This window comes from Leptopilina boulardi, unplaced genomic scaffold (assembly GCF_019393585.1).
Source record: "Leptopilina boulardi isolate dan_hultmark-lab unplaced genomic scaffold, ZJU_Lbou_2.1 LbouV2_123, whole genome shotgun sequence".
NCBI lineage: Eukaryota > Metazoa > Arthropoda > Insecta > Hymenoptera > Figitidae > Leptopilina > Leptopilina boulardi.
The window spans coordinates 2063375-2080390 of record NW_026137667.1 but is presented as its reverse complement, the minus strand read 5'-3'; positions in this window follow the sequence as shown (position 1 = coordinate 2080390).

The following is a 17016-nucleotide window of genomic DNA, read 5'->3' as shown; positions in this document are numbered from 1 at the left end:
TTCGGAAATTTTTACAAATTTGTTTTCTAGTGTAGCTCAGCATCCGCTGGACCAATCTAAAAGTGCGCCATACATTTTTTGTTCAGAACTTTCTTCTAATGACTTGGGCGGTATTCCGGAGCGATTATCTCGCGAATTTAATTTTTCGAAAATTTTTCCAAAATGTTTTTGAGTGTAGCTCAGCATCCGCTGGACCAATCAAAAAGTGCGCCATACATTTTTTGTTCGAAACTTTTTCCCTATTTTTATGGTGGTATTCCGGAGCAGTTATCTCGCAAATTTAATTTTTCGAAAATTTTTTCCAGGATTTTTTGAGTGTAGCTCAGCATCCGCTGGACCAATCAAAAAGTGCCCCATATATTTTTTGTTCGATACTTTTTGCTCAATTTTTTGTTATTATTCCCGAGACATTATCTCGCGAATTTAATTTTTCGGAAATTTTTACAAATTTGTTTTCTAGTGTAGCTCAGCATCCGCTGGACCAATCTAAAAGTGCGCCATACATTTTTTGTTCAGAACTTTCTTCTAATGACTTTGGCGGTATTCCGGAGCGATTATCTCGCGAATTTAATTTTTCGAAAATTTTTCCAAAATGTTTTTGAGTGTAGCTCAGCATCCGCTGGACCAATCAAAAAGTGCGCCATACATTTTTTGTTCGAAACTTTTTCCCTATTTTTATGGTGGTATTCCGGAGCAGTTATCTCGCAAATTAAATTTTTCGAAAATTTTTTCCAGGATTTTTTGATTGTAGCTCAGCATCCGCTGGACCAATCAAAAAGTGCGCCATACATTTTTTGTTCGAAACTTTTTCCCTATTTTTATGGTGGTATTCCGGAGCAGTTATCTCGCAAATTAAATTTTTCGAAAATTTTTTCCAGGATTTTTTGATTGTAGCTCAGCATCCGCTGGACCAATCTAAAAGTGCGCCATACATTTTTTGTTCAGAACTTTCTTCTAATGACTTTGGCGGTATTCCGGAGCGATTATCTCGCGAATTTAATTTTTCGAAAATTTTTCCAAAATGTTTTTGAGTGTAGCTCAGCATCCGCTGGACCAATCAAAAAGTGCGCCATACATTTTTTGTTCGAAACTTTTTCCCTATTTTTATGGTGGTATTCCGGAGCAGTTATCTCGCAAATTAAATTTTTCGAAAATTTTTTCCAGGATTTTTTGAGTGTAGCTCAGCATCCGCTGGACCAATCAAAAAGTGCGCCATACATTTTTTGATTGAAACTTTTTCCCTATTTTTATGGTGGTATTCCGGAGCAGTTATCTCGCAAATTTAATTTTTCGAAAATTTTTTCCAGGATTTTTTGAGTGTAGCTCAGCATCCGCTGGACCAATCAAAAAGTGCCCCATACATTTTTTGTTCGAGACTTTTTGCTCAATTTTTTGGCAGTATTCCCGAGACATTATCTCGCGAATTTAATTTTTCGGAAATTTTTACAAATTTGTTTTCTAGTGTAGCTCAGCATCCGCTGGACCAATCTAAAAGTGCGCCATACATTTTTTGTTCAGAACTTTCTTCTAATGACTTGGGCGGTATTCCGGAGCGATTATCTCGCGAATTTAATTTTTCGAAAATTTTTCCAAAATGTTTTTGAGTGTAGCTCAGCATCCGCTGGACCAATCAAAAAGTGCGCCATACATTTTTTGTTCGAAACTTTTTCCCTATTTTTATGGTGGTATTCCGGAGCAGTTATCTCGCAAATTTAATTTTTCGAAAATTTTTTCCAGGATTTTTTGAGTGTAGCTCAGCATCCGCTGGACCAATCAAAAAGTGCCCCATACATTTTTTGTTCGAGACTTTTTGCTCAATTTTTTGGCAGTATTCCCGAGACATTATCTCGCGAATTTAATTTTTCGAAAATTTTTACAAATTTGTTTTCTAGTGTAGCTCAGCATCCGCTGGACCAATCTAAAAGTGCGCCATACATTTTTTGTTCAGAACTTTCTTCTAATGACTTGGGCGGTATTCCGGAGCGATTATCTCGCGAATTTAATTTTTCGAAAATTTTTCCAAAATGTTTTTGAGTGTAGCTCAGCATCCGCTGGACCAATCAAAAAGTGCGCCATACATTTTTTGTTCGAAACTTTTTCCCTATTTTTATGGTGGTATTCCGGAGCAGTTATCTCGCAAATTTAATTTTTCGAAAATTTTTCCAAAATGTTTTTGAGTGTAGCTCAGCATCCGCTGGACCAATCAAAAAGTGCCCCATACATTTTTTGTTCGAAACTTTTTCCCTATTTTTATGGTGGTATTCCGGAGCAGTTATCTCGCAAATTTAATTTTTCGAAAATTTTTTCCAGGATTTTGTGAGTGTAGCTCAGCATCCGCTGGACCAATCAAAAAGTGCCCCATACATTTTTTGTTCGAGACTTTTTGCTCAATTTTTTGGCAGTATTCCCGAGACATTATCTCGCGAATTTAATTTTTCGGAAATTTTTACAAATTTGTTTTCTAGTGTAGCTCAGCATCCGCTGGACCAATCTAAAAGTGCGCCATATATTTTTTGTTCAGAACTTTCTTCTAATGACTTTGGCGGTATTCCGGAGCGATTATCTCGCGAATTTAATTTTTCGAAATTTTTAAAAAAATTTATCTGAGTGTAGCTCAGCATCCGCTGGACCAATCAAAAAGTGCCCCATACATTTTTTGTTCGAGACTCCCGGGTTAAGACTTTGGCGGTATTCCCGATTAATTATCTCGCAAATTTAATTTTTCAAAATTTTTAAAAAATTTATCTGAGTGTAGCTCAGCATCCGTTGGACCAATCTAAAAGTGTTCCATACATTTTTTGTTCGGTACTATTTTTTAATGACTTTGGCGATATGCCCGAACTGTTATCTTTAAATTTTAATTTTTCAATATTTTTTCTCAACGTTATTTGAGTGCAGCTCAGCATCCGCTGGACCAATTAAAAAGTGCGCTATACATTTTTTGTAGACAACTTCCGAATTCAAACTTTGGAAATATTCCCGAGTTATTATCTCAAAAATTAAAAAAATTCTAAAATTGTTTTTGACCAATCTCAGCTGAAATATTTGTTTAACTAATTTCGCGAATGATTTCCCTCCCATTTTAATGTCAAATAATCTTTTTTTTCGTATTGGAAAAATGTAATTATTGGATTTCTTTTTTTTGCATGAGGTAACTGTGTTATTTGTTACCAAGAAGAAATATTATCCATTAAATTGATTAAAATCCAAGAAATGTTTATTTCATTTTATTGTCTTTTATATACTTGAGCAAAGTAAAAACTACTTGTTCAGAAAGCAATTCTCGGAATTGAAAGTTTCAATTCTATTGAAACAATACGTTTTAGAATTAAAGAATTTTTCTCAATTAAGTTAACAAAATTTTTTTTTTACCCTCAATGTCTGTGGAAAAAAAATGAGAAAAAATTGTAAATTTAATACAGATTTTTATCCTGCTGAATTTAATCGATTTTTCCCTTCATGCAATATATTTCCTATATAATGATGAACAAAGGCAGTTTATCTTTTAAAAGCTTTTTAACAAGGGGTGAAAAATTTTAATTGTAAGTAGGAGACTTGGTACTGTACCTTTCCGAGAATAAGCTTGATCGACGTATCGATTTTACATTAAATTGCAGAGCTCTCGATTTCCATAGGGGCGTGTCTAAAGTACCAGTCGAGAGATACGTTTTATTCACTGTTATTCTTATCACTAAATAATCGAATCTAGTTTTATTGAAACACACAATGAGAAAGAGAGAGAGAAAAAAAGGATATTCTTGATATTTTTCTAGAAAAATGCTATCTAAGTAAATTTTCATTAAAATAATATTATTTCGGAAAACAAGAAAATGAGTGAGAGTGAGAGAGAGAGAGAGAGAGAGCGAGACTCCCCCAAAAAAGGGGATGATATAATAAATTAATTTCCTGTATTATTTGAATTGGTCTCTTCGCTGATTATATCTATAATATTATGTTGGAGGAAAATAAAATTATTTTTTTTGACTTCTTTTAAGTAGTTTATATATTGTGATAGAATTTTTTTTTCCTAAAATTACGAATATGGCCCAGACTACCCTTCAATTATATAGCCATCAAGGCATTAGTCTGATGCCTTTTTGCTATGCATATGTCGCTTGTGCATGTAATCGACCACAATTTGTCCTCCCTAGCGTCCCCAATTGGCAATTTAATTAGATGTGCTTTTCAACGAGAAATTCACCAAATCATTTTCAACTCTTGTTATGACAGGTTATTTACTTGCCATTGAAACGTTAAATGCTAAATAACTATAGTAAATTTCACTGATGTTCAATAATTCCTTAATCCAATGATCATTGTTCTTCTTTTATTAGGATAGTCCCTCTCAAAAAAAATTGCGAATAAAATTATTATTTAACTAATTCCCCCCTGTTGATATGGAAAAATTATATATAGCCACGTGTTTATTAAGCCGAAATTATCAGAATAATTTGGCTAAATAATATTTACTTAAATTTTTTTATATGAAGTTTTTTGCTTAATGAATGTTCTGCTATTTGATTTTTTATATGTAAATTCTGCTAAGTAAAATACAATAATGTGTTAGAAATAAAAAGTTAATTAATAAAAAATTTATTAATAAAAAAAGTCATTGAACGGTAGAATTTGCTTTTTGAAAAATTCACTTTACTTTATTTTCGTATTCTTTTCTAACGATTATCATTAGTTTCAAAATAAATGGAATTTTGGCTAAAAATATATTTTTTAACATTCTTCATTTTTGCCATTATTGTGTCGATGTTACTTTAGGGTGAACAATATTAATATTTGAATTACATTATTATAAAATTTATTACATTATTGTAATAAATTCTCAAATAATAGAATTTAATTATATATTGTTTCAATATTAGAAAGGGATTTTTATATTTAATGGTTTCTACCTTAATATAGATACAATATATATATATATATTAGACGTGTGTATTTATTGTACAAGTAGGATTGAATTCCCATCTATCAATTTATCAATGACACTGTCTAATAACTTTATATACTGGAATCCAATTCTGAGAATAAGGACCCATCTGCAACATCTTTCTTAACTTGACAGCTTCTGTATCAGGTGATCATTTGTTTGCTATTGTTGGAAGTTTATTATATATATACACTTTTGAAAAGTTAGTTCGTCAGTGGATTATTTTCTTCTTTTAAAAAGTTGCAAATTTAATAGTTTCTGTTGTATTTTATATAAATTAATTTTTTCCCAAGAAAATTTTTTTCCATTTATTCTAAAGTGAAAAAAAAATTTATATAATTAATTATTCAATTTAATTATTTTTTATTATTGTAATTATTATTTTGAATAATAGTCACATGTATAGAAAAGTAATAAGTGGCTATAGTTTCAGCTGTGGAATTTCAAATTTTCTTCATACAGTAGTTGAAAATTAAAATTGCTTTTCTATTATTTCAATAAAGAATTGTTTTCCTTTCATTTTCTGAATATTCTCGGTTTTTTCTACTTTTTTTTTCTCCATAATATATAAAACTTGAGGGCGATATTAAAAACTATTTTTCTCAATGATAATTATGTTTTAAAAACAGCGGCAATATATCTCACTAGAATTCCTTTGAGTAATGCTTCAATACCGCGAAGTAATAATTGAAAACGTAGGATGAACAATAAACTATTTTTCACTGAGTATAGAATAGAATTTCCCCAGTGATTTCTCACTCTTGTGTCGAGTATTATTTTTTATTTTTTTGGATCCGGATTTATATATATATATATAACTGAGAGTGGAGGTGATTTTCATGATAAAATATGATTTTTGAATGTAGAATAGTCTAAAGACCGAATTTTCTGGCTCGACAAATCGATCCACCTGCTTACATATTCATCGTCCTTTTCAGTGGCTCATTAACTCGAATACACGCGCTGCTAGAATGCGCTTTGTCTCATTGTATGTTTATGCGTGCCGATTGGTTGGCGCGACTCATTTGTCTTGTGACATCACAACAGAATATCACGGACTTATTCAAAACTGTACGCCTACAAATCATAAACCACAACCAATAATAATAGCTCGGTATACAATAATAATAATCAATACCCTACTTTTGCCAGACGGCTGGTATTATTCAGTAAAAAAAATTATCTCGGAAAAAAAAGAGAAGATGGTCTTTTATACTCTCCTCTTTTTTTTTTTTTGTCATTCCGGCGAATACACAAATGTATTCGATGCAACCTCTATATATACAATTCTCTCTATAGATGTAAAGTAGGATATAGAAACCTTCTCGGAGAAAATCAAATGGGCCAGGACTTTCTGAGCCATTAAGCGTCCGTGCGCTCAACTATTTTCGACCCTATAATCGAATACGCTAAATTTAATCCTTTTTAGCATTGTACGATTTTTAGTTTATCCCCTTATTCGCATCTCCAATCTTCGATGGAAAAAAAAGGAAAATTCTTGAATTAAGTAAAGAGAAAAAATGCTTTTAAATCGGAAAAAATAGAGGTCGATTGTCAATTATTATTCATTATATTGATGTTTGAAAAATCTTGAGCTTTATTTAATAATTCTCGTAAAAATAGTATTTGGATATGTGGGCAAATCTTTATGATTTTGCTATTTAATTATTTGTTTCTTCTAATTTTTTCTCTCCTTTTTTTATGAAAATCGTTTTTCATTTCTCTACCAAGAATTTATATCTTGACTTATACTTAAAATCGCATTTTTTGTCTGTTCTGTTTTTTTAGAGATTTTTAAAATTTTTAGTTTTTGTTACGGATTTAGAAAAAAATTCTATTTTCAATTGTAACAAAAACCGACGGTAAAGAAGTTTTCTAATTATGCAACAGATGGTTGCAGTCGGTAAATGTCGGTTACAGGAATCTATGTCAGTGAAAAAAAAGAGAAAATGTTTAAAAAATGATTTCGTTGTTATTAAGAGATAATTAAATGTTTATTTGTTGCAAATAAATTTTTAAAATATTAAAGCTCTCCTCTTGTTCATATTTATCATGAAACAGAATCAAAAATTTTTAACGTCGGTAAATGTCGGTTACAGGAATCTACATAAATAAAAGTTATTTCAAATAAAATACTTTATTTATGATGAAACAAAAAAATTCTCTAGTTGCCAGTTTCTAATGATGATAATGATATAAACGTGATGTCTTTAGCCAGAAACGTTTGTGCAAATGAAATATCTCGAAGGACTAAAGTTGCAGGATGTATAAATGCCGATCTAAGAGAATTAGCCGGTGACATATTTCGTAACTTTCTAGGTAAATATTTCATTGGTTAATTCCCCTTAGAATGGTACTCATAAGTCGGGCTTTATATACGCTTAGGCGAAAACTTTCTCTCTCTCTCTCTCTCTCACTCTCGGCAGAGCACCCTAGTTGTAATCTGTAATAACCAGATTTCTCGATTCAATTAGGCAAATCTACTCTTGAAGTCCAAAAAAAAAAAAAAAATCAGGATAATAGACACTAAGTGATGCAGTTTGTATTAAATTTGCTTTTTGTTAATGAATACCACACTTGAACAATTAACATCGCATTCTCTGTTACATATATATTTTCATAATTTTACGAGTAGTGAATATCCTGCCATAATTGAAATTATTTCAAGTACTGTTATTCATTTCATTTTTCATTTGAATATTTTTTATATTGTCAAGTTTGGAACAAAATTTATATAATTATGTTGTTTTTATAATTGTTTGGTTAATGAACAAATTTCAAATTTTATTTTAACAAATTCGATACAAATTTGTGCGGTTTTTCATTACAAAAAAAATTTTTTTTCCACAGAAGCAAAATAGAATATTTATAGGTAAAAATTTCTATTTAAAACCCCATCTTTTTTTAGGTCTGAATTTTCTTTTAATTTAAAAATATTCCTTTTGTTATTTATATTGAATTCAACGAAAAATATAGTATATATATATGATTATATAGTATGGGTGGAATGTCTAGTGTATGGTTGAATCCCTTGACTAATTTGGCATTCTATAAGGGAAAAGTATTTACTTGGATTCAATCAAAACATTTCTCACGAAGTATGTTTGAAATCTGGACGCGGATTTTCTCGAAAACAGGATTTTTGCAGTTCTACACATTTTACTTTCGGATGACAGTGTGTGCACTGTGCACGACCTCAAACGTGACAAAAGTACGAAACAGGATTTCAGACAGAGAAATAAATTTTTACGCGGCAAGAGATATAGAAAGAGAGAGAAAGAGAGGAGTATTCTGACCATATAAAAATTTGCTCCAGCACATATATATACTATGTAGTTGGATATATTTTTATTCGGTCTAAACTCGAATATGGAAGAGGGACGCGGAGGGGGAGGGAATAAAGAAGATACTCAAAACACAGAGAGCCTTACTGCCTTTGCAGTAAGATAAATTACATGAAACAAAAATATGTCCCCGAATGCACTCTATATTTTACAATTTAGAATTTCGCATAAAACAATTTCTATTTTGAGGTTAGTTTATCAAAGTTTTCTCTTTGTCTCTTTTTCTCCAGGCCCTAAAAAGTAAAGTGAAAAATGTGCCCTTGGGGGTTGTGTACTTGATCCTTGCATTTGAAACTATACAAGTTTTCCTTCCTCTCTCTCTTATATATATTATATATATAGTTGTATGAGAAAACAGTGGATAGCTCGTTTTTCGAAAATGGAATTTAAATATTTAAAAGTCTTGAATTCTAAGAGAACGAGTGATGTTAGCAGTGAGCAAACTGTCGAAGACAAATATTACTGAACCACTCCCAATGATATATATAGATATAGATTGTTGAACGTTTGACTGAGCTTTAAACAACGTCTGCAAAACTACTGACTGTGCATTATATGGCATAACTTTTTCTCGATCAATATATATATATATATTTTTTTTTTCTTTTTTTATTTGATTGCTTCATTTGCGCAAAGAATGCATACGCTTTTTTTATTTATTACTACGAGTGTATAAATATAAAAGTGTATATATATATAGAAGAATTTTCAGCAAACGTCGGGTGTTTCTTTGATTTGAGTCCTCATTAAAATCTCAATATCAAAACCTGTCCTGCGCAGCAGCTCTCATTTTAATATTTAATGTACCGCCTCGAGGGAAACAAAACGTCTTACGCTGATTCGTCGTCTCCTTTGTTCAATTAAGGCATGATCGAGCGCGTTCCTTTCGCTCTCGATTTCCTTTTCTATATCAACTCGAGATTGCAAACAAGAATTTTATTATAAATAGACATGAAAGTAGAAAAAAAAACTGTTTTTTATTTCAAAATGATAAAAAAAAATTATATAAATCTATATTTTTTATTAAAAATTATTTACGTCTGTCTGTCTGTCCGTTTGGGCATACATTGATGGTAGGTCCAATTTGGTTGAATGTAGGGTCAAAAATAGGTTCAATGTTATTCAATCCAGGTCGAATGTAGTTTCAAATATTGGTTCAATGTAAGTTCAATGTAGGTTCATATTTTTGATATAGGTTCAATATTGCCCAAATAGATATGAGAAGGTTCAAATCAGGTCCAATAAAGGTCAAATATTGGTTTAATGTTTGTCAAAGTTGATCCAATCTAGGTTCAAAGTACTTCTAATATAGATCCGATTTAGATCAAAATAGGTCTAATATAGGTTCAAAGCATGTCCAACATAGGTCAAATTTAGGTCAAAGTAGATACAATCTATGTTCAAAGTAGGTCTAATATAGATCCGATTTAGATCAAAATAGGTCTAATATAGGTTCAAAGCATGTTCAACATAGGTCAAATTTAGGTCAAAGTAGATGCAATCTAGGTTCAAAATAGGTCTAATATAGATCCGATGTAGATCAAAATAGGTCTAATATAGGTTCAAAGCATGTCCAACATAGGTCAAATTTAGGTCAAAGTAGATGCAATCTAGGTTCAAAATAGGTCTAATATAGATCCGATGTAGATCAAAATAGGTCTAATATAGGTTCAAAGCATGTCCAACATAGGTCAAATTTAGGTCAAAGTAGATGCAATCTAGGTTCAAAATAGGTCTAATATAGATCCGATGTAGATCAAAATAGGTCTAATATAGGTTCAAAGCATGTCCAACATAGGTCAAATTTAGATCAAAGTAGATGCAATCTAGGTTCAAAGTAGGTCTAATATAGAACCAATGTTCATAAATATAGGTTTAAAGCAGGTCAAATATTGGTCAAAGTAGATCTAATTGTATATCGAAATAGGTGTAATGTAGGTTCAAAGTAGGCCAAATATAGGTTCAAAGAAGTTCTAATGTAGGTTCAATGTAGATCAAAATAGGTCTAATTAGGTACAAAGCAGGTAAAATATAGGTTAAATGTTGAGCAAAGTAGATATATTGTAGGTTCAAAGTAATTTTAATCCATGTTCAAAGTAGGTCTAATTTATGTCAAATTTAGATCAAAATAGGTCTAATGTAGGGTACGAAGTAAGATGGATACAATACATTATAAACAGAGTATCGTCTCAATGGTTATGGGTACTACATTTCTAAAACACGATCTATAAACAATGGTATCAGTTACTATATCTAGTTGATATCAATTAGGGAAAAGTAATTCCCATTTTCTCCCATAGTAAACGTGGAATAATAATTTAATGCTTTTTTTTATTAAAATTACAATTTGCAATGAGAATTTATTTTAAAAAATATGTTAAACTATATTTTCAAGTTTCCTTTTTATTTTTTATTTTTAATTTAGAAACATTTCATTTGTGCAACGATTTTTTTAAAAATTTAATTAAATTTTTTTATATGAATTAATAATAATATATTATTTATTTTGAATTCAATCATAAAAATGGAGAAATTTATAACGATTTTCTGCTAAAGGTAAACTCGATTTAATTTTATGACGTTGAAGTAAACAGAGAACCAGGTAAATTCAATTCGTGAGCGGGTGCCTGATGTCTTGGGTTGTTTGTTTTGGAAAGGGTTTATGGTTTATCTGTATAGTTTTCCTATTTGAAATTTGCATTAGCTATATAGGTAACAAAATTTGGATTAGAACTTGCTGCATAATTTAGTCAAGTAAATTTTCTATTTTGCCACTTTGAAGAAAAAACATGAATTTTGTTTTTTTTATATATATATATATATTAGAAACTGACTTAAATATAAATTTTTTCATCTTGAAAAATGGAAGCTTTATTTCATTAAAAAAAGTGAGTTGTCTGAATTGAAATATTTTTTCATTGAAAAATTTGTTCGACTTAAAATCTATTTACCCACCAAATATATTTTCCCATCATTGTCTGACTTAAGTTATTTTCTACCACTTAAAAGTAAAGTTTTCTCTGACAATTTTTTTTTCCTTAACAAGTCTTGTTTGACTTAAAATATTTTTTTTCACATAAATTTTTCTTTCACTTACAATGTGAGTTTCATAAAATTTAGAAACCAAATTTTATTTTATAATAATTAAATGATAAATTATTTTAATTAATTATTAATGCATTTAATAATTCACATTAATTTACTAATAGATTATAATTTCCTCGCATATATAAACCATTCACTTGTAAGTAATTGAAATTTACATAATTTGGTATCTGTTGACACACAAGAGTTCGTTGAAGTACTTTCTAATCGAATGCGACACTCTGAGACACTTTCTGTGATAAATCTCTTTCACGATCAATTAGCGGCTTGATTTATAAATGAATTACTAATTTATATGATGGTTATGTATAAAGTTCTTACTCCGCTGGAAAGATTATTAATCATAGTTGGAAAGAGAGAGAGAAAAAAAAGAAAGAATTTTTTTTGAATGAATGATTATAATTTTTTCGTTTTTTTTATTTTTTTTTTTATTTTTTTTTTTAATGATTGATGTACCGATAAGTTTTATATATGCATAAGACTGCGTGCGCAATATCATGTCTTGTTTGAAGAAAAATACGATGTCGTGAAACACTTTTCGCTGTTTTTTGGCTTGTGCTATGCTCCGTTGGGGATGTCGAGCGACGTCGCTCGTCGCCTTTAATGAGGCGAGGCGCGCACGGCTCTCTCTCTCTCTCTCTCCCTGCTATTTAAATTCAAATCCAGGAACGTGTGCACGAGTGTACGAATATATGCGTGAATCCCACGGATTTGCACTTAAATGTGAACCCCTTCTCCCCACCAGTGTGGTGTACACTCTCTCTCTCTCTCTCTTTCTCTCATGCCTTCACGATTTTACAACACAAGAAGTCTCGTCCCTTGTCCAGAAAACTTTTTTAATTATATCATCTTTCCAAACATCGTTTTTGTTAATCGCATTTCTACACGATAACTGCTTTCGCTATATTCATTTTACATATATATTTTAACTTTTCATTGCACTATTTCGCTTCATTATTATAAATATACGATTATTTTTACATGTCTTAAAAATAAAGTATATTTTTTAGGCACTATTTTTTATTAAGAATTTTAGATTCAGTATTTTATTTATTATTTATACTTTTTTATTTTATTTGTTTTATTAATAATAATAATTTTTTTTACTAATAGTAGAGGTTCAAAATAGATTTTGAGAATTCGAAATTTTTTCCCTTTTTTAAAGAAAGCGGTAAATATGTTCAAAATATTGTTTTGTTTCATTAAAATTTGCCTGACTCGAAAGACTATTTTCACTTAGAAAGTAAATTATGTCTGACTTAAATGTTTGCTTACTACTGGAAAATTGAGATATGTCTGACTTGAAATCTTTTTTTACTCACAAAATAAATGTTGTCTGACTAAAATGTTTTTTTCACTTAAAAGCAAGTTTTGTCTGACTTAAAATTTTATTCTACTCACAAAATAAATGTTGTCTGACTCAAATGCTTTTTTCACTTACAAGTGAGTTTTGTCTGACTAAGAAGCTTTTTTCACTTAAAAATTAACTTGAGTCAATTTGAAAGCTTTTTTAATTTTATTTTTTATAAAATGCAACAATAATTTTTCTTTTATTCACAAAAATCACATAAATTTTTCCATAAAATGGTGAAAAAAATCTGTTAAATAAAAATATTTGCGAGATAATTTTGTAATTTTGCCCCTTATTTATGAATATTATTATTTAGCAATTTTTGTTAAGGAGGGTAAATTTAGAAATTTAACCGATAGATCGCAGCAGCTGCTACAAAGCACACGTGCCAGAAGCTTTTCTGATCGCCCACCGCATTAACCCTCGCTCACGCATTAAGCTTTTAGTTTATGATTACACTTTAGTCGTTGGAAAATGGTAGAGAAAGAGAGAGGAGGGTTGATAAGAGATTACAGCTATTTGAAAAGACTTTAATGTGAAGAAAATCGCGTCTCTCGAAGCATTCTTATTTTCTCTCTAATCTGCATATATGTATATATCCATCGCTCTCGCTCTCGATTCTTCCTTTTTTTTCCCCCTACAAAATCTTGTTACATTTCATGCTCTATCGAATAATTCATATCATCATTAGTTTGATATCTATATATGAAAATTTAATTTTATCTCCTGAATTATTAAATAAATTCATAAAATATATTTTAAATTCAATTTTTCTTTTGCCTTTTTTTTATATAGTATTAATAATTTGAAATTTAATAACTTGCACAGACTAATTAATCTAATTTACTTTCAATTATTTCATTTTTAATTCGAGTTAATAATTTTTTTAATTTCGTTTAATTTATTAAATTTTTAAAATAAAAATCATGGAATTGTTAATAAATGTAGATATTTTTAAAGAAGAGACGAGAATTAAAATAAAGGAAAAAAAATTCTTAATTTACATCAGGTATCTAATGATTATATTATAAAAGTTTGTAATTTTCTTTTATCAACCTTTTTAATTAAATGACATACAAAATTTAAAGAGGTTGCGCTCGAAACTTAAAAGTTTCAAGGCTTTCATTTTTTTTTCCTCGTGACATTGTTCGCTCTTTAAGATTTTCAATAAACTTTTAAATCCCCAGCTCTTTGGAGAAAATATGGGAAATATTAGGATACGAATTTTCTGAGCGTATATTTCCGCTTATTGTATATATATATATACGTATTTATAAAATGTATATAAATGTGTGTATATATATGCGGAAACCATAAACCGAGCTTAATACATGTACCTGCACCGGCCGAGTGCTTCCGGAGACATCCGAAGCATTCGTGCGGCAGCGATCGAGCGAGCGACGTGATTCCCCTCATTTCGTGGCTATAGGGGAATTCCCACACCCTCGAAAAGTTTCCCCTATGATTCCGCGAGTACTCTTTCTCTCTTCTCACTCTCCCCCACCCCTCTTTCTACCCTTCTCTATATAGTGAATTTTACTCTCTCTTTCTCTCTTACTCTGTTCCAACCGTTGCATATCCTCAGGATCGGCTCAACAGAGTAAAAGAATTTTTTAATTATCATAGCTCTTATATTTGCTTTACTAAACAGATCAACGAGCAAAACTGAAATTATTTCCGCAGGGATTGAAAACGAAATGCTAAACAAACTGAATAATGGAGAAAAAAGAAGTAAATTCCTATAGATCGTTATCGAGTAACTTTTTTATTCATTCCTTGGAATTTTACAATTTTTTTTTTAACAAAAATATAGAATTTCCTTTAAGGGACAAATTTAGATAATAGTTTTTTTTTGACGCGATTAGATCAGAAAATTTTTAGATTTCTATATTATCGACATTTTACTCCAGCTTCTTTTTGGAAAAATATGGATCGTATTTTCAACATCGTTGTAGCATTTGTTTATTTGCTACTTAAGCTAAATGCCACAACTGTTTTTTTCCATAGACAATGAAATTTCATATTAGATTTCTGCATTACCGACACTTTATTCCATCTTCTTGTTGGAAAAATATAAATGGTATTTTCATGATTTTGCCAGTATTTGCTTACTTATATTCTAAGCTAAATGCCACAACTGTTTTTTTCCAAAGACAATGAAATTTCGAATTAGATTTCTACATTATCGACACTTTGTTCCACCTTCTTGTTTGAAAACTATAAATGGTATTCTGCTGATTTTGCCAGCATTCGCTTACTTATATTTCAAGCTAAATGCCACAACTAATTTTTTTCCAATTTGTTTATTAAAAAAAATTATATAATAATATATTTTTTTTAAATATAATTTTAGTGTATCTTTCTCTTAATTTTTGTCTTTTGTGGTTTGTCAATTTTATTTTTCGCATGTGAATTTATGAATAAGTTATCACTTTTTTATTTTACTATCAGCGAAATAAGATTCCACTATCTTTTTCAAATTTCCTCTCTTTCTCTCTCCCCTTACCACTGACACGCGAGTCGAGAGTAAAGGCGGCATTATTATTTTCGAATCAGATCCTTCGTTTTTCCATTAGAAATCTTTTTCTAATCTGCGAATTGTGCCAATTGAAAAATGGACTTTTCATTTTGCATCTCGTTGAGTTATTATTGGAAAACATTCTTCCCAGTAGACAATATGTTTTTTTTCCCTCTCTTGGAGGGAAAGTGAATTCTGAGAAAAATCCCTTTTCTTATATTTTTCTCGAATTTCTACCTCTTTGTGACCAAAATATTTTTTTATGAAAAGATTTTTTATTGAAATTGATTATTATTCTTGTAAAATTAATTATTTTAATTAATTTATTAATTTTTTTAATTAATTTATTTTATTGTCTTAAAATTTTTCTCGAAGGAAAACTTTTTTTTAAGAAAAAAAAATGTGAAAGAAATGTTAAAAAGTTTAAGGAGGTTAAATTAAAGTTAAAACAAGAATAGGTATTAGTAAAGGTGTTAAATTAAAGATTAATAAGGATTTGTATTAATGAAAATGTTACATTAACGATTTAAAGGGGTTTTTTATAAAATTCTTTAGTTTTATGGAAATTGCGGAATAAAAGGCATTTCAGAGATTGCATGGGGTTTTACAATAAATTATGAGATTCTACGGGAAGTCACAAAAGAGATTATGCCAGATTACATCGGATTTAAAGAGATTTCAACGGGTTCCTAAAAAATTTAGAAATAAAAGTTATATATTTTAGAGATAACAAGATTACAAGCCAAAAAAAAATATACTTATGAATATTATAAAGAGATTCGCGATCCTATTTATAGTTGTAATTTATGAAAATTTTCCGAAAATATTTCTATTAAAGAATAATTAATACAATTATTATATAAAAAAAATTGCAATTTTTTTTGTATAATTGGACAATTCATTTTTGACATATAATTGTGAAAGAATTTTTGTTTTTGAAAGGAAAAAAAACAGAATCTTTTTTTTTGATTGAAAGTGTAACATCTTTAAGACCCCCTCCGAATAAGAAGGATAGACTTAGCCACTTTATTCGGAGACAAAGCTCCCTGAAATCAAGCTGTAACAAGAGCAAAGCAGTTGTTTTTATTGTGTGCGCTATCACTTTGTACTCACTCACAATTACTCTTCATTCATCCCAAAGCATTTCTTTTCTGTGTGTGTCAGAAAAGAAAAAAAAGAAATCTTCACTATAACTTCTATGCACGAGCAGTATATGCAAATATAACTTCATATACATATATATTAATGTTAATATACAAAGTAAATTACTTAAAATTCAATTACTCTGATATTACATTTCTCTTGTCCTTACATTTAGAATTTACATGTACATATATATATGTATGTAAGTATATATGTACGTATGTATATACGTTAGGAATACATGAGCCGTCGGATTCTAAAACAACAGACAAAGTTTTGCCATTTCAAAAGTGTACTATGTGGAGAACTGTTTGGAAAATTTCCTTAGGAAACGTAATTTTACGTTAAATTTCATATTATGGAATGGTTTTTGTTTTTTCTTTGGTAATTATTACAAATTTGTGAAGATTTCATTTATTTCTTTTTCACAAAATGTACATATAATTAGTTTGTAATTAGTATTAGGATTTCAGGAATGTTTTTTTGTTTTGTTATTTTCTTCTAGTTTCTACATACAATTTGGTATTATCTAAAGTATAGTGAAATATACTAAAGAGCCTTGAAATACTCTAAATTATCTTGAACTATTCCAAATTATCTTGAAGCATTTGAAGTG